The sequence below is a fragment of the Zootoca vivipara genome, chromosome 14 (genome assembly GCF_963506605.1).
Source record: "Zootoca vivipara chromosome 14, rZooViv1.1, whole genome shotgun sequence".
In the NCBI taxonomy this organism is placed as follows: domain Eukaryota; kingdom Metazoa; phylum Chordata; class Lepidosauria; order Squamata; family Lacertidae; genus Zootoca; species Zootoca vivipara.
Genome location: NC_083289.1, coordinates 20,216,687 through 20,235,402, shown reverse-complemented (window position 1 = coordinate 20,235,402; position 18,716 = coordinate 20,216,687). Strand labels below are relative to the sequence as shown.

The 18,716-nt window shown below is 45.1% G+C and overlaps 1 protein-coding gene across 11 annotated transcripts in view; it reads left to right on the top strand.

Annotated features, from left to right (window-relative positions):
- AKAP13 (A-kinase anchoring protein 13) overlaps nt 1–18,716 on the top strand; it is a 231,743-nt gene that overhangs the window by 31,836 nt on the left and 181,191 nt on the right. The window contains exon 1 of one of the 11 annotated variants that reach the window (XM_060282933.1): nt 186–1,230. The exons of 9 other annotated variants lie outside the window; for them this stretch is intronic. The gene's annotated coding sequence lies outside the window, so the exon portion shown is untranslated. Of the gene's footprint in view, nt 1–185; nt 1,235–18,716 lie in introns of those variants that run through there. One more of the 11 variants, XM_060282934.1, reaches the window with a different exon arrangement.

Sequence of the window (18,716 nt, the reverse complement as noted above, 5' to 3'; positions counted from 1 at the left end):
TAGTGGGGATGGTGAGGCAAAAGACCCTGGGCCCAAGCACACATGCATATTGTATAAAGGTGCAAAGCCCTTTTTTCGCACCCTGTGAAACATAAATGCACAGGTTTTTTTTAAAAAAACGGCAACGGCCCATGACTCCCGAGCCTCCCCCCGATCTCCTGCTCCCTTCCCCCTTTGTTTTGACTGATCGGGGGAGGCTCGGGAGTTGCAGCCGGCCGTTGCCCAGTTTTTAAACTCTGCGCATTTATGTTTCACAGGGTGCAAAAGGAGGGCTTTGCACCTTGCGTGGCAGGGAAACCGCGGGCCTTGCGCTGCCCGCCCACAACTCCTGAGCCTCCCCCGATCTGTCAAAACAAAGGGGGAAGGGGGCAGATCTGTACCGCCGGATGTCCCTGGTTCCCCTTCAGCAGTGGCGGTGGCAGCGAGCAGCTCCTGAAGCCAGCCAGAGCCAACTGCGCTACTAGGCTGGCTCTGGGCTGCTGAGGCTGCCACTGCCATGTTTCCCAGGGACAGATTTGCAAATCTGGGGACATTCCGGGGACGGAATTTGTCCAGGGGCAGATTTGCAAATCCGGGGACTGTCCCCGGGAACCGGGGATGTCTGGTAACCCTAATTTAGGTTTGATTCCCTGCCCTCGTCTCCTGCTCAGTAGGATGGCTGGAGCTAGTCTTCCTTGTGCCTGTGCGAAGTGCTAAGAGCATCTCCGCAGTGGAGTGTAAACATGGAACAGCCCCACACTCCTTGAGCTTGGGAGCAGGCAGTGGAGATGATCTATTTCTGCGGCTGCGCTAGGCTTCCAATGTGTTCAGAGAGCCTTGGAAGCACAGCATGGCAGAGGCTGCGTTTGAGTGAGCTTTGGGATCGGTGCACACAACCATTCCCCCCTCCATTTGTGGCACTCCGGGTTGCCATGCAGAAGAAGTCTACCATAGTTCCCCCCCCCCAACCAGGGAACTCTGGTTACCAGCTTTGGAGCAACCTAGGATTTTAAATCACAGTTCGATTGGTTTCTTTGTTCTGAAGCTGCTAACTGTACTTTCCTGGTGTTGGAGGAAACAGGATTTTCTGGTTAATTGGTGACTTCTGCATTGCGTTCAGGTAGATCGCTGAGGGAGGACAGAGGAACCTGTGTGTGTGTTTGGGATTGCGGGCGAGAGGGAGCAAAAAGCTGAGACGACGAACCAAACCTGGGCAGGCAAACCCGACTCCTTCTGCTCACTCTTGTAACCGTAGGTGGGATGTAGGGATTCTAACCTACAATCGTGCAGTGCTTTGAAGGAATCTGAATTATCCTTTCCTAGCTAAACCTTGGAATTTTGCTTTGTGCTTCATGGCAAAATATATTGTGCATCAGTAGTCTCTGTTGGCAGCTGGTTGGGACGCTGAGAGTGGAGACAGTGTATTTGCGCGGGGCCCCTGTTCTCCTTTGCATTTGCTTGGGTTCCTAAAGCTAGTTAAATATTTTCCTGGCTTCTGTTTTGTCACTCATCTTAAGGTATGTTTTGGAGCAAGGAAGCAATAATAAAATGACATATGCTGATGTTTGCCAAAGCTCTGCAAGCTCAGCGTACGAAACTCTGCAGACCTACCTGATAAATATTCCAGCCTGGTAGCTTTAAAGAGGGAAGGGCCTAATTAAGTCTGCAGTCTGTTCAGCTTTCAAGTTGGGTCCAGAGCGGTAATGCTTTTTACACTGGAAAGTTAAACACTGTCATTATTCAACAGCGAAAAGCGCACACAGAGCTGACATTGTTTCTGCCTCCTTTTGATTTAATAATCATTTGTAGCAGGTTTGATGGGCTGTTAGCTGGTGTCTGTTCTTTTGCAGAGGGACTTTTCCTTATATACAAAGACATGCTCTGTGCGATGGCGCCTTGTTCGTGTGATTCATGTTTTGTGTAATATACTACCATTGATTCAGAGGTGCATGTGCACGTGTGGGTTTGTAGTGGAGGAGGAGTGAAAACATTTTGGGTACAAATCTATTGTAGCTGAACTGCTTCCAGAACAAATTTCCATTAACTCCCAAGTCTTGCAAGGAAAACCCACAAGACTAGAAAATCCACACTTTTTAACTGGCCTCTTGACTTGGGTATATACTTACATGGAAGTTATCAGAGTCACAATCCATAAGTCATTTGGACACCAGCCCCACCATCATTGGTGGGACTTACTCCCAGGAAACTGAATGCAGCTAGGATTGCATATGTGGGGCATGGAAGAAAGAGAACTAACCTGAAACATACAAAACTGCCTTGACTCAAGCCAGACCATTGGTCCACCTATAGCTTGGTATTGTCTACATTACATAGATTACTGCAACATGCTTTCTGCAGGGTTGCCGTTGGGGCTGGTCCAGAAGCTTTAGCTAGTATTGAGTGCTGCAGATAGACTGATGATGGGAATAAGGATCTTGACTTACCATTGCAGGGTTTCAATGGTTACTGAAATGTATATAGATTGCTTTAAATGCATAGGTCTTAGGAAAAGGTACTTACAGTACTATATAACTGCCTGTCATCTGTACTCTCTCTCTCTCTCTCTCTCTCTCTCTCTCTCTCTCTCTCTCTCTCTCTCTCTCTCTCTCTCTGTGTGTGTGTGAGTGTGTGTGTGTGTGTTTGTGTAGGGGGGGAGGATGGTAAACTTTGAACAGGTATTTGCTGCTCCAGTTAATTTAGAAATCTTTGGGAATACCTCAGCACATAATGGATGTGCTAAATGCACATTTGTCAATGTTAAACTGGGGATTGCAGGCGACCTGCTCTTGAGTTGCATCATTAGTAGTGAAATGAGTTGGTTTTGCTGATTTGTGGAATGTATGAAACTGCACTTTTTTTTTACAGCACTTTATACCGGGGTGGATAGAGTTGTCTTATCACATCTACTTTGATTTCCCCCCCTTATTGAACCTGAGGAGCTACCAACCAGCAACAGGTGCAGAGACTTGTAGTTAGAATTAAAGAACAATCTGAACACACTCTGAGCCTAGGAATGGCTTTTTCAGTACTGGAGCTGCACTGCACTCACCAACCTTCCATGTACAAGTCCAGCTCTCATTGGGTTTTTTCATTGGAAAAAAATTGGTGGTTTGCTATTGTTAAACAGTTGGGCGTCTGAAATCCTTGCCAATCATCCGGAGATCTACCAGTAGATCCTGTTCTACCTTGCATCCACTTCTGCTTTAGGCCAGTCACCCTTGGATATATATATATATATATATATATATATATATATATATATATATATGTATATGTATATGTATATGTATATGTATATGTATATGTATATGTATATATATATAATCAGTTGAGCTTCCAGTTTGTTGAAGAAAGCCGGGTATTGCAGAAAACTTCAACAAGGCTTCTTCCATTGCAGCCTTGAAGCACCTTTTTGGAATTGCATCTCTGTGTATATTACACATCTCTGTTGTGTTGATAAACAGAGTGAGCTATGGAGAGGCACCCTTTATCACTGTGTAATAATGGTCCTCAGCTTGGCAGTCAAATCTGCACCCGCCCCAGAAACAGTGTGAACCTCCCAGTTGTCATTTCATAAGCCTGTGTGTGTGTGTGTGTGTGTGTGTGTGTGTGTGTGTGTGTGGTGGATACAGCTGTGAGACCTGCTTGTAGTCTAGTGTAGGGAGAATGTGGGAACCTGACTCACCACCATTTTTCAGGAATAGCCATTGCTCAGTGGCAGAGCATGCATTCAGAAGGTAACTGGTTCAATCCCCAGCATCTCCAAATGGGAATGGACCCTCCCTGAAACGGTGGAGAGCTGCTGTCAGTCAGTGCTTAGCTAGATGGACCTAATAGTCTGACATGGTATAAGCCAGCAGCTTCCCTTTGTTCCTTTATCATCTCCAAAATGGTGTCTCCATTAAAAAAAACATGTGACTGACTGGTGAGTTTGCAGGGGGAAGACATCTGCACAGTAGTGACCTTGCAGGCGTTTTGGAGCATCAGCATATGAGGAGAACTGTTGTAGCAACATGCTTGCTTTCCAGAGGAAGTTCTGCAAGGATTCCTGCTCTTTTCTCCAGATGTGTTTTCTTTGGAAAGACTGGAGCCCTTAACTTGTTTGTGCTGGGCTCTCTTTGGGCCTCTTTGGCTAACAATGCGACTTTAAGTTTGGTCTGTTTGCAGAGCGTGTCCATTAAATCCCCCTTTCCTGCTCAGAATAAATATTGCGGGGGGGGGGGTGCCCTTTCCCTCTCCTATCTCTTCTTCCTGGACTCTAAAATGTTTAAACTAGCTTCCCAAGACAAGCTGAGAACCCCCTCCAGGGGTCTTTTTAAATTGCGTGTTCATGACTGTTTGTGCTCATGATGGTGATCACGCTTTCAATATTGTTGGGGGCAGACATACACTTTCATTTCCAATCAGTGCAAAGCTTCCTATAGCTTCCTGCTGAAATCCTGTAACTGCCCATACCACAAATGTTCTGTGCTTTCTTGGCCTTGTTCTTGTTGCGCTATAGTGCAAGAATGTTCCTCCAGATGGCAAGAATGTGGTAACACTGGGGAAGCTTTTCAGAACAACTAGTGAAGCAGTATGAAGCGGTCTGCCATGAACACACTGTTATTGCATCAGTGACATGTTGCAGAATGCACCCATCTAAACACATAAATCTGGAGAGGGTCTAAGGCAGTATTGGTTTGTGGGCAACCTAGAGTGTACAAGTTCAGAATTTTACTTTCTTCTAAACATACCTTAGGGCTCTGGATGGGGGGGGGCATCTGTGAGTCTAGTTCCTTGTACCCTGCACCACTAGGAATGTAGGAAGCTGCATTTATACAGAGTCAGACCATTGGTACATTTAGCTCAGTGTGAAAGACACTCTGGCAGTGTCTCTCCAGGGGATTCTCTCTACCTGGAGATGTTGGGAATTGGACTTGAGACCTCAAATGCCTACCATTGGAGCTACAGCCCTTCCCCTTGCTGACTAGAAGATCTGTGAACAATACAAACCAGAAATGGGCACCACAGCCTAGAGCACTCCCTGGCTCTGCAGTTTCTTCAACTTTTGGTCCTCTGCTTTGATCCTAACCATCCTTAACCTGGTACTGCCCAGATGTTGCTGTGGACTGCAACTCCCATGAGCCGCAGTGAGCCTGGCTGATGAGAGTTGGTGCCCCCCAGATGTTGTGAACTACAACTCCCATAGTCCTTGGTGGTTGTCCATGCTGGCTGGGACAGATGGGTGCTGTAGTCCACAACATCTGAGCTGTCTTAGCCTCCTACCTCTACCCTGTGTATCTGCCAGCTCCTGTGGGAACGGTAGGCCTGAGTAGGTAGTTTTCTGTCCACTAGCACAAGGGCTGTTGCATCAGTGGACAGGCGAGTTTTAATGTTGTTCAACAGAGGAATCCTGTGCAACAGCTGAGCTAGTGGAAACTTGTTAAATGCATTGCACAAAGTTACCAGCAACCTGCTTATACATTACCTTACACAACGACGTTTAACTGGCGCAAAACATTTAACCAGTGGAACAAGTGTACCACTAACTTAGTGGATATACGATAATCTGTAGTTTCTGACTTGTCAGCCTTGCATTGAGATTTCATGTTGTTTTTATCCATTTGTATTTATTTAGAGACATTTATAATTGCAATACTGTAATGTAAACAAATAAATCCAATGTAAAATTCTAATTTAAAAATAATAATGGGTTTCTATCCTCCTTGCTCACTTTCTCTGTACAGCTCCTGCTGTAGGGCACTTTTTTTGCTTTCTCGATGATGACGACTTGTAAGAGGATATGGGAAAATGAGCTGCTTTCAAAGCATCCAGGAGCAGCGCCTGGCTTCTATTTCATTGGCTTGCAGAGGGTTCATTCATTCATCCAGTTTGCCATCTGTTCTAGCGCACAAGTATGCGGAGACATTTCCTCCGTCTGACCCACTTGGCATCGTAGCTCTGAAAGCCTGCAAGGCTACATGCAGCTTAGCCTTTGCCAACCCGGTGCCCTCTGAACTGCTTTGGACTGCAATCCAGCCCTATCGACTCCTGCCAGCACACCTGAAAATAGGAATAAAAGGATCTGGGTAAAAGTTTATTCCCGGAGATTGAATTAATATGAGTGTTGAAAAGCACAATGCAGCTGATGGAGGAAGTGCATTATTCTACCAAGCTCACCTTTAGTTCTGTGCTCCTTCCAAGGGAGGAAAAGGTAATCATCCTTGCCATCTCATAACCAAGGGAGCAGTGTGTGTGTGTGTGTCCGTCCGTCCATCCATCCCTGAGGTTTTGTGGGTGCTTGGGGGGAGGGAAAGGCTTGAAGGGCCCTGTTGTACCCATGTGTGTCACGTTGGTCACCCCAGTCTACAAAACCCCCCTTTTTCTCAGGCCGAAGGTCCAGCATTCTGTTCCCTGCCATGGCCAGCTGGGTTCCTCTGGGAAGCCCACAAGCAAGGTTTTGATGGCAGCAGCCCTCCCTTGTACTGTTGTTCTGCTTCTGCTGCTCAGAAGTATGTAGGAAGTTGCTTTATACCAGGCATCCCCAAACTGCGGCTCTCCAGATGTTTTGGCCTACAACTCCCATGATCCCTAGCTAACAGGAGCAGTGGTTGGGGAAGATGGGAATTGTAGTCCAAAACATCTGGAGGGCCCAAAGTCTGGGGATGCCTGCTTTATACCAAGGCAGACTATTTAGTTCCGTATTGTTCACGCTGACCTGCAGCAGCTGTCTAGGGTATCAGGCAGGGGACATTTCAAGCCCTAACTGGAGAAGCTGGGGCTTGAACCTGGGAGACCTTCTCCATGCAAAGCTCTGCCACTGAGCTGTGGCCCTTCCTGGTCCAGCATCATTTTTTTCAGAGTGGCCAGCCAGATGCATTTGGGAAATCTAGCACCTCTGAGCCGCATGGTTCTATTTCCGTTGCCATGCCCTACAGCTGTTTATGTGACTGTCCTCCATGGGTTTGAAAGCAGTCTTGAGCCAACATCAGTTGCCATGTCTTGAGAATTCCACAAACTTGATCCCACGTAGTATACAGAGGTAGACCGGGAAGCTCTTTCCGACGCAGGTGCCTTCTTTGTCGGAGACCTCCTCTTAACTAACCCAGGCCTTTGGCCAATTCACCCTTTGTCACAGAAAACTGGGTCAAAAGATCATATAGCTCGTCTTGCGGTTTCCTTGCTCTTGGCCGAGCCCTTCATTCAGGCGTGGATAAAGCGAGGAATTTGATCGGACCTGCTCATGTCAACCAGGCTTTGAACGATGTGAAATGGGATACAGGCTGGGTTACTGCTCCCTGAAGGGTCTTGGCGTTATTGATGCAAACAGGCACAAAAGGCCGGGGCCGGGGGGTGGGGATGGGTGGACTGTTTTCAGTTGTGACCTCTGGTTAAGTTTAGGAATTGGAATTTCAGAGGTACATTGTTTTTGCATCAAGTACAGCTAGTGGTTCTCGGGTGCGGTGCCTGTGATGTAATGACAGCCATTTCTCTGGAGGGCTGGCTTGAGAAAAAACCTTGGCACGGACACTCAACCAGCGGTGCGTGGGGATGCTTCAGGATTTCAAATGTCTTTCTCCCCACCTCTGAGTGCGCAGCGTTCAGTGTGAATGTAGGCCTGCACACTTACGCTGTCTGCTCACTTGGCTCTCCATAGGGAGCTGCTTTATGTTGTGTTGGTGCATTGACTGAATGCCAGCAGTTCTCTAGGCGTCTTTCCCAGTTGTATCTGGAGCTGCTGCAAACTGAACCTGCTGCAAAGGGGTGCTTCCCACTGTAGCACAGTCCTTCCCATATTTATGGGCAGAGGAGGAGTGAGGAATTCAGTGACGTATGTTTTCCAGAAGGGAAAAAAAAAATTTACTTAACCTTATTAGGGTAATTTGCATCTGATAATTTTCAGTTGTCTTTGTCCATGGAGTTTTCTTGGCAGGGATACTGGAGTGGCTTGCCAGTTCCTTCTCCAGGTGGATCACGTTTAGTCAAAACTCTCCACTATGACCTGTCCGTCTTGGGTGGCCCTGCACGGCATAGCTCATAGCTTCTCTGAGTTATTCAAGCCCCTTCGCCACGACAAGGCAGTGATCCATGAAGGAACCTAGACAGCATCTTAAAAAGCAGAGACATCACCTTGCCGACAAAGGTCCCATAGTTAAAGCTATGGCTTTCCCAGTAGTGATGTATGGAAGTGAGAGCTGGACCATAAAGAAGGCTGATCGCCGGAGAATTGATGCTTTTGAATTATGGTGCTGGAGGAGACTCTTGAGAGTCCCATGGACTGCAAGAAGATAAAACCTATCCATTCTGAAGGAAATCAACCCTGAGTGCTCACTGGAAGGACAGATCGTGAAGCTGAGGCTCCAATACTTTGACCACCTCATGAGAAGAGAAGGCTCCCTGGAAAAGACCCTGATGTTGGGAAAGATGGAGGGCACATGGAGAAGGGGGTGACAGAGGCCGAGATGGTTGCCAACATGAGTTTGACCAAGCTGCGGGAGGCAGTGGAAAACAGAAGTGCCTGGCGTGCTCTAGTCCATGGGGTCACGAAGAGTCAGACACGACTAAACAACAAATTTTCAGTTAGCATCTGAAAAGATTTTTTCATACTGCAGAGCAGGGGTAGCCAATGTGGTGCCCTCCTTGCACTTCAAGTCTCATTAGCCTCAGCCATCACAGAAAAATGTGTAAAGGATGAGGGAATTTGTAGTCCAGGGGTCAGCAAACTTTTTCAGCAGGGGGGCGGTCCACTGTCCCTCAGACCTTGGGGGGGCGGACTATATTTTTTGGGGGAAATGAACGAATTCCTATGCCCCACAAATAACCCAGCATTTTAAACAAAAGGACACATTCTACTCCTGTAAAAACACGCTGATTCCCAGACCGTCCTCGGGCCAGATTTAGAAGGCGATTGGGCTGGATCCGGCCCCTGGGCCTTAGTTTGCCTACCCATGTTGTAGTCCCACAGTATCCAGAGGGCACAACATTGGCCGCTCTATCTGTAGAGTGATCTAATCTAGCATATTTGGTTTTTATCAGTCAAGTTTTTATTATGGTTTGTAGCCAACGGCCATTACAATACAAACATAAAGTACACATATATAAAATGCACACACAAAAATGGATCATCAATCCAATAAGACAGTGATAAACCCCTTGGATTTACTTGCATTTAGCAAACAGTTGAAAAGCCAAACTGCCACTCTTCCCTAAAGCTGTACTGTATATCCATTCTTTGTTACTAATGAACTAGAAAACGTTCTGCAGAAACATAAAGCACTGGGAATTTTTCAGAAAATATCTGTTTTGGAAAACTTTCTGTGTCACTGGAGTAACTTGATATGTAGCTGCAGTTGTGCTATGAACGTCATCTAAAGGCAGTAAAGAGATCCAGCGTGGAGTAGTGGTTAAGAGCGGCAGACTTGTAATCTGGGGAACCGGGTTCATGTCTCCGCTCCTCCACATGCAGCTGCTGGGTGACCTTGGGCTAGTCACTCTTCTCTGAAGTCTCTCAGCCCCACTCACCTCACAGAGTGTTTGTTGTGGGGGAGGAAGGGAAAGGAGATTGTTAGCCACTTTGAGACTCCTTCGGGTAGTGATAAAGCGGGATATCAAATCCAAACTCTTCTAAAGTGTTTTGCCTCACAAAAAAACACACCTATAAACGAATGGTTCCTCCCAAGTGTGGACTCAGCCCATGAAGTGCTTAGTAATCCCATGGGCAACCTTCCAAAGTAGAACCCGCGTATTCTGCCGCCTGGCCTTACAAGCAGGGCAGTTTTTGCAGAGGGCTCTGAAGCAGTAAAGGGAAAGGTGGGGCATCACATGTCAGTGGGGAGACATTTACATTTCTCATGTAGATTTAGAGGTGGAAGGTACCGCCTAGTTGGGTGGCAGCTCTCTAGAGCCTGCTGAGACATGATCTTCCAAATCTTCTTTCCCATTTTACCTTTCCTGAGAGCATCCGATATACTGTATGTGCAAGGCGGAGAGAGGTGACCGCCTTTTTCCTTTCCCCCTTCCTCCTCCTCCCTCTTGCACCTGTTCTGTGGCTTTAACCCTTGTATCTTTTTGTTCTGACCTGGCACTATTGCATAAGTGTAGGGCATTTGTTGTTTTGACTTTCACATACCATAGGAGCAGGTGGAAATTTCAAACACGTGTGTGTATATGTGTGCTTGAGCATATGTTCAGCATTGCTCCTTCTGTTAATTTTTTTATTTAAAAAAACAGACCCATGTGTAATTCTTCCTGGCCTAATAGCTTTTGGGGGTGGAGGGGAAGATGTTCTGGCATCAGCTCTTGTCCAAAGGTTTTGGCTAAGCCAAAAATTGTGGCTCCTCCTTCTACCCCAGTTGAACATTGTGCAGCCGCAGCAAATTCCCCCAGCTCCCTTGCCTGCAGGAAAGGGCAATGGGTGCAGCCTGATTTGCCTCGGAGGTGGATGAGAAAATGCTGACAGGACCCAGGTGGGGTGGGGAGAGGGCTGGTTTGGCCTTGCCAGAATGAGGTCCCTGGGGTGCCTTAGCTGCGCAGAAAGAGCAAACATTTGTGGGACTTGGGGAGTGGATGGTGACCACTGTGCCCTCTCCCACACCTGCAACTTCAAGGTTTGGAGGCATGCTGGGGCCAGCCACACATGCCAGAGGGTGGCAGAAGCACACTCTCCATGGTGAGTGAAAATGTGAAGCCCCTGATCGCTTAATCTGATGCACTTCCTCAATGGAATTCTTTAGCTACACCTGATAGGACCTTCCACCACATCTTGTTTTCTTTAATCTGTGGACATGTTAGTAGTTGCTGTATCATTGAGATAATGCAGTTTGCAGAGTTTCCCAAACTAAAACAAAGTCACAGATAATGTTATGTAGATTCCACCTGCTCCGCCTCAAAAATGGCATTGGCAGGGAATGATTTACAGAGCGGCAGGGTGTATGTTGGTGCTATGTGTATGTGGGTCCTTGTGCTGCCTGCTGCAATGTTTGCCTCGCTTTCTCCCCATCTGGGGTCCCAGATCATTGTTTTTTATCTCAATTCAGGCTGAATTGCTTCCAATGTATATATTCACCAATGGGCCATTTCAATTTTTGTGTTGTGAAAGGCTAACTCCTTCCTTACAGCGATGCTTTTGGGTTTTCAGATCTGCAGAAGGGGTCCTTTTGCTAGTTCTGTTGCCCTCTGTTCGGGTCTTTGCATGGAGAGTGGCAGCCCGGAAAAGGGTGTTTTGTGTGGCAGCCCCTAAGTCAAGAAATTCCCAACCCACAGAGGTATGTCTTGACACCTTCACTAGACAGCTTTCTGTGAATGCTGAAGATACTGTATTTTTAAATTGTTTTAGCCCACCCTGGGACCTTATATTGAAGGGTGCACTAAGAAATTGGATAAAAGATTATCCTCATGGTGCTAATTATTTGGTTTAGATTCTCCTGAAACATAGCTTGCTAGTTTTTCTTGATCACCTAAATTTATAATCAAAACCCAAATCATTATTATTGTTCTCAGACAATCTTTTGTGTACATGCCGTGATGGACAGCAGCCTGAAAATCCCATCATTGATCCACACTGCACGTTATATGTACGGTAGTTGGTTCTCTCCCTCCCCCCACCTCTCATTCACGGAAGACCATTTGCTATTGCCACAGAAGAATATAAATATCCATTTGCTTAGCATTGAAAGATTCACAGCCAAACCTCTCGGCTAGGGCCTGCGTGTTGGATTCCTGCCAGCACCATTGTAGCCCTCTCTTCTATACACAATTCACTGCTACAAGAATTTTTTTTTGTGTGTGTGTGCTTTTAACCGAAGATCTCAATGGCAGCCTGCCATTCCATTATTTAATAATTAAATTGTCAAATTATTATTTCAACTTCTTCCTTAAAAAGCTTTATTAAGTCTTAGGGGTGGGCATTCCATTCTTCTTCTAACTCAGGAGGTAGAAGCTTTTTGCATTCCTTCGTGTTCTTGTCTTGGCTGCCTTGCTCCGGTCAAGCTATGCAGCTGTTGGGCAGAGAGAATGTTAAGTGTTACAATCCGGTTTTTTTTTAGCTTGGTTGGTGTCCCTAATTATTATTGGATCCCCCAGAACTATGATGTGAACTGCACAGACCTACAATTCCCAATGCAGTTTTAACAACCAACTCCTCTTCACAGGGAACTCTGGGAATTGTAACTCTTGGAGGGGAATCGGGGGTCTCCACATTTAACAAACTACAGTTCCCAGAATTCTTTTGTGGAAGCTCATAGGGTTTTAAATGTATGGTGTGGATGTGTACACCCAGAAGTATGGATATGGGAATTTTCAAGGCGGTTTCTTGGGTAGAAAAAAAAAGGGTAGCTATTTCCTGTGTCGTAACCTTTAATGCGCTAGATGCATGGTGCTGGTGTAGCCTTGTTTCACTATGTAATGATGTTTGTTACAAGATAAGCTGATGAGGATGACATTCTCTCCAGTTGGTGACCAGACGAATTCAGAAATGGATTCCTCCTGTGGACCACCCTGCCCGCATTTGTTTGTGTGTTGGACTTACCAGTAATTACCTATAGCAACGTTAACAAAAAGGGAGAACTTGTGGATGTACACACTGGACATCTAACACAGCCTGGTTTCAACCTGAAGGATAGTACCAACATTGCTTAGCTTCAGCGAACAAAGCCCTTCTGAGCATTCCCTCTTCAAAGCTCCAAAACTACCACTTTGGACACAGCACCATTTTTTTTTTTACTAAGCGACTGGTAGAAGTGGAAGCAGATATGCTTTGCTGTGAGAATGCAAAATTTGTTTTGTTCGTCATTGGAATAAATATATGGTATTGGCGAGGGACTACATTTTGCCAGGCTCCATAACAAACTTGACTGAAGTGCTGTTTGATGCTTCCATCTAGTGTCTCATCCTGGCTTTCTTATTCATGGGAAGCAATGAAAGCAAAGGCCAGCTGCTGAGGAGCCTGCCTGAAAGGTCTATTTCCATTCAAATCCCCTCCTCTCCTTTTTTTGACCTCATCCTTCTATCATCACCCTTCTGTCATCACCTTTTGCCTTTTTTAGCAGCAATTTCCCAGCACAGTTTAGCCAGGAACAAAGCTCACTCTTTCTGCAGCAGTTAATGACTTGCTATGAGGAACTAGAGCACACTGGCCCATTAGCTGGCTCTCCTAGTTTTTGTTTTGGTTATAGGAATAATCAACCGTGAGACCTGTGCGCAACCCGCCCCTTGGATTTTAGGTCACATCCCATGCCATGTGTATTAAAGCGCATGGCTTTCCCTAGAGAATCCATGGGAGCTGTGGTTTGTTAAGCATGCTGGTAATTGTAGCTCACAGGATTCTTTGGGAGAAGCCATGTGCTTTCGTGTGGATGTGACCTTTATAAGATTAGACAAATTCATGGATGGAGGAGAAGGCTATGTTGTACTTCCACTGTGGAAGGCGATATGCTATTGAATACCAATCACTGAGAATCACAGGTGAGGAGAGTGATGTTGCTCTCAGGTCCTGCTTGTGGGCTTCTCATAGATGTGGAATCATAGAATTGTAGAGTTGGAAGCAGTGTCAGAAATTCAGATATATAGTCCATTCGCCAAATGGCACCTTAAACCTAGGTTACGGCTGCTACAACAGATGTCTAGGTGCCTTTTTTTCTACAGTGAAGTTTGTTCTTGTTATTATTATTCATTTCATTTCTATATTGCTTTATATATTTTAAAGAACAAATTTCAAAGCCTTTTACAACACATTAAACATCAAATAAAGCAATCCAGAATGATTCAAGCTTCAATGAAAATATTTCAGATCCTTCTCTTAAGTGACAGTCTGCTTTCCCCAGTTTGGCTAACGTCTAGCAATGGTTGGAAGGGACCCCATGGGTCTTCTAGTCCAGGCATCCCCAAACTTCAGCCCTCCAGATGTTTTGGCCTACAGTTCCCATCATCCCTGACCACTGGTCCTGTTAGCTAGGGATCATGGGAGTTGTAGGCCAAAACATCTGGAGGGCCGCAGTTTGGGGATGCCTGATTCTAGTCCAACAGGGGTTGGCCACTGTGAGAACAAGATGGGCCTCTGGCCTGATCCAGACAGGCTCTTGTGTTGAATTTCTGACACTTCTTGCCTGACGGTATCGTGCGAATCTGAGCATCAGCTGTGCAGTTCTCTCCAAAATACTCCATTGGGTGTCTTCCCATGTGGGAGAAGCAAAGTTGCTAGGAGGAGAGCTTGGTTGATTGTTTTGCTTCTTTGCGGTAAGGGATGCTGATAGCCTACTGTATAGTTAAAGAATACAACAGCTCTGCTAATTTGAATGTTAAACACCTAACATTGTTTCCCAGCATTTGGCAGGGAGGGATAGGGATTTGGCTTGGCATGCATTTTAAGGCAAACCTACCAATTCTGCACTTCCTAGAACAGTGTGAGAACTGAAATGGTTAACTTTTGAAATTTTGCACTGCTCTGAATTTTTTTTGTAGTTCTTTAAAAAAGGAGTTTATAGTGGGGAAAGTGTGCCTAACAATGCGCACACGTTTATGAAAATAGCATGCAAATACGCATTACAGTACGATTTCTTGCAAGCAATTTTGCCTGTGTCCCTGAACATGCTGATGACAGATTTTCATGAGGACTTAAAAAAATTCGCAATCTAATGCGAAAAGGGTAATGAACTGAACTTGAGACTAGAAAAATTAGAACCTGAGAATTTAAAAATCTGTCCATCCTTTGTTACGAGGCAGATCAGCTTTGGGCAATTTCTTATTAAAAGATTAGTCACATTCCCAGGTGGACAAGTCTACCAATGACTATTAGGATATATAAATAGAACCTCTGCAAGGGCTTTTCAAAGATATTTGGTTGGCTGTTGTTGGAAGCAGAACATGGACAAGGTAGAGCGTTTAATAATAATAATAATAATAATAATAATAATAATAATAATAATAATAATAATAATAATAATGGAGCTCTTCATATGTTTGGTATGTGTTGTCTAAGTCCAAAGTAAAACATGACTGAAAAGTGTCCTTTCTGTCAGCTCTGAAAGCACCCTTAAATTCCGCCTCTCATGTAAAACGGAGGCATAAGAACCTGCTGCATCAGGGCAGTGCCCTATTTAATATAGCATCCTATTGTAGCTGTAGTTGACCAGAGTCCTGTGGGAGACCCACAAGCAGATCCTGAGCACAAGAGCCCTCTCCCATCTTGCAGTTTCCACTGCAGTGGTACCTCTGGTTACGAACTCAATTCGTTCCGGAGGTCCGTTCTTAACCTGAAACCGTTCTTACCCTGAGGTACCACTTTAGCTAATGGGGCCTCCCGCTGCCGCCGGTGCACGATTTCTGTTCTCATCCTGAGGTAAAGTTCTTAACCCGAGGTACTACTTCCGGGTTAGCAGAGTCTGTAACCTGAAGTGTTTGTAACCCGAGGTACCACTGTAACTGGCATTTAGAAGCATTACTGCCTCCGACCATGGAGGCAGAGCAATAACCATCATGGCTAGTAGGCATTGATGATAGCCTTATCTTCAAGTTAAGGCAACTTAACTCCCCTCCCTCCCCTTTCCTTTCCTTTCTTGTGTGGTCCCCTCTACCCACAGTGGTGGGCTGGTAATTAGCAAAGCAGCTGGATTCCATGCAGAACAGCTTCTCTGCAGATGTGATAAACGTTAGGTGTTTGCAAAAGCCCATCTGCAAACCCCCCACCCCCACGTCGCTGCTGTCTTTCGGTCACCTAGGTGCTTCTATGACTCTCATATTCTCCCCCCCCCTTTCCCTTGCTATAAGCGTATCTCTGACCCTCCCTCCCTCCCTCCCTCCCTCCCTCCCTCCCTCCCTCCCTCCCTCCCTCCTTGGCACCAGACCACAAGATGCCTTTGTAGGAGACAACATGATATAGCGTGGGAATAGACCCTCATCAGCACCATTGCTTGGCTCTTGATAAAGATGAACACCCCCCCCCCAAAACCCCACTAACTAACTTATTTAGGCTGTAGTTTTGACAGCTCCCACGCTCTTGTTTAGCATTCCAACTTTTTTTGCCATGTTGACTCTCTAGTGGTAAGGATCAATGTGCACAGTGGCTTGGAGCATATATATATATTTGCAAATAATACAGGATTGTGATTCTGTGGGTACGCTTTCACACCCCATCTCACTGCTAGAACGCTTTCCTTTTGCCCTAAAACAATTGAAACTCATAGAGAAAAGTTGCCTCCGTGTTGTGGTGTTGTCAAGCAGTTGTTTTATTTAAAGAGGGGACAGAAAGTGTATGCTTTCAACGTATACACAGCCTGATACGCATACGGTAATTATTATTAACTGGGGTGGTGAAACAGAAGGCTTGTATAGGAGGCGTTCTCTATTGCATTGCTTAGCTGAAATTCACCTAGTTACAGTCGTGGTGGTTTAAGTGCCTTTTGCAGCAATGAATGCAATTCCTAACATTTTAAGAACCAAACCAATATCGGGCTGCTTGGAATCCTGTGAAACTATCTTGGGTGGTTATTGTTTGAAAAACTGAAGGGGTTGGACTCCTGGGATAGCCAATGCCATCCTAGTTTGCAGTTACTGTGTCCAGAATTATTGGTGTTGATCACCCCCCAAATTTTTTTGCTCTGGATTTAGAGTTTCCACAGAAATCTGAAAATGAAAAACAATGAAACCCAGATTAAATTAGGGGAACATACAAGCTGCATTTTGATGAAGATGAGTTTTGATGAGGATGACATGTGGATGCTGCACAAAACTTGTTTGAACAAGCAGCACCCAGTTTGCAATAAGCTGCCACGTGGAAGCACCCAAGAGGCCAGGTTCAGTCCCTGGCACCTCCAGCCATAAAGCATATATAAGGACTTAGATGACCCTTGAGGTGCCTTGCAATTCTACAATTCTATGAGCCTGCAAGGTCACTTGGCCACAGCATCATATGGTTACTGTGTGTGTGTGTGTAAAGGTAAAGGAACCCCTGACCATTACCGTGTTTCTCCGAAAATAAGACACCGTCTTATATTTCTTTTTCCTCAAAAAAACACACGTTGGCTTATTTTCAGGGTGTGTGTTATTTTTTAATTACGTGTCCAGCCTTGCCTCTTCCTTGGCGCCCTCCAGAACTGCTCCTATCACTATGTCTTATTTTCGGGGTATGGCTTATATTGCACAAATGCTTAGAATTCCTGCTACGGCTTATTTTATGGGTATGTCTTATTTTCGGAGAAACAGGGCCAGTCGTGACTGACTCTGGGGTTGCGGCGCTCATCTCGCATTATTGGCCGAGGGAGCCGGCATACAGCTTCCAGGTCATGTGGGCAGCATGACTAAGCCGCTTCTGGCGAACCAGAGCAGCGCATGGAAACGCCGTTTTGAACCGCTGACCTTCTGATCGCCAAGCCCTAGGCTCTGTGGTTTAACCCACAGCGCCACCCACGTCCTCCATGTGTGTGTGTACTCACTAACAAAATGAGCTATTATACTATGCATACACTCAACACACACAATTTGTTCAGCTGAATTTACAAGGGGTTACATGTTTGAGTAGGTGCAGTTTGTGTTATTGCTGGAGCATTCTTAAGTTGGCTGACTTTCTTCTCCGCTGCCTCTACCCTCTGTAAGTACAATATGTCTGTTGTAATAAAAAAGCAAGAGTTCCTGCTTAGATTTATTTTATTTTTAAAGATGAATTTGCATTCATCCTTTAGCTTTTATGTGGGTCCACTCAGTCATAAAGCTCACTGGACGTAGAATGGATACAGTTGTGACACAGCCTGGATTCTGCATTTTTGCCAGTCAAGTGCTTTTGCTAACGGGCAAATTATATATGGAAAATTATATTCCAACTATTTTCAATATATTGTTTTAATTGTTGTAACCTGCACAGGAGCCTTAGGGTGAACGGTGAGTATAAATAAATAAATAAATGTATTTTTATTTCTTTTTAAAACAAAAGTATTATTAGGCTGTTCTGGACTCCAGTTTATTTTTGTTATAATTTTTAATTATTGTTGGTTGTCAGACCTGATTTCTGCTGTCTTTTCTTATTTTATTGAATTCATGAACTGCGCTTCCAAAATAAATACAGCAAGGTTGTGTCTGACCCCCCCCCCCGCCCCGTCCTTACAGTTCTTCCTTTTAGCCAGGCCATGGTGGTGTCCAGACAAAACTCCTGCCTGAAAATTCTCTGGTGACTGGAGTCAAGGGCAGAGTGGCTTTGTGGACTCCTGAGTCCCATCAGTTCTTATCTAGAGTGGTCGATGGTGGGAGATGATGGTTATCATAGTCTAACACAGCAGCATCAGAAGGGCGTCCAATTGTCTCAAGGCATCAATTCTCCAGATATCTGGTACCTTGTGATGCTTATTTCCCAGGAGGGCTTTTCAGAATTGATTTTATTCCATAGTTCACTTTGTATGCTGCTTTCCCACATAAACATGTCCAGAGCAGCTCACATCATTGCAAAAAACACAAATCAATACATCGCTGCAGTAGTGGTCTAAATGCTGGTTCATTTCAAAACATAGCGTGACAACAAAAAAAATCGTTTTGATCGTATTTGTTATAACATTTTAAAGTACTCTTAAAATAAACTCTCAAACTTCGAAACATATAAATTGATATCATTTAGGAAAAATATATAAGCTGGAATAGGATATGACGAACATTTACTTACACCCGGATATTAACGATATAACCAGCAATTGGTGACATGAAGTACAGTACTACCAAATAAAATGCATAACATTTTTTTCATAGAGGTTAAAAATTAAAGTGCGCACAGTTCCTAGCTG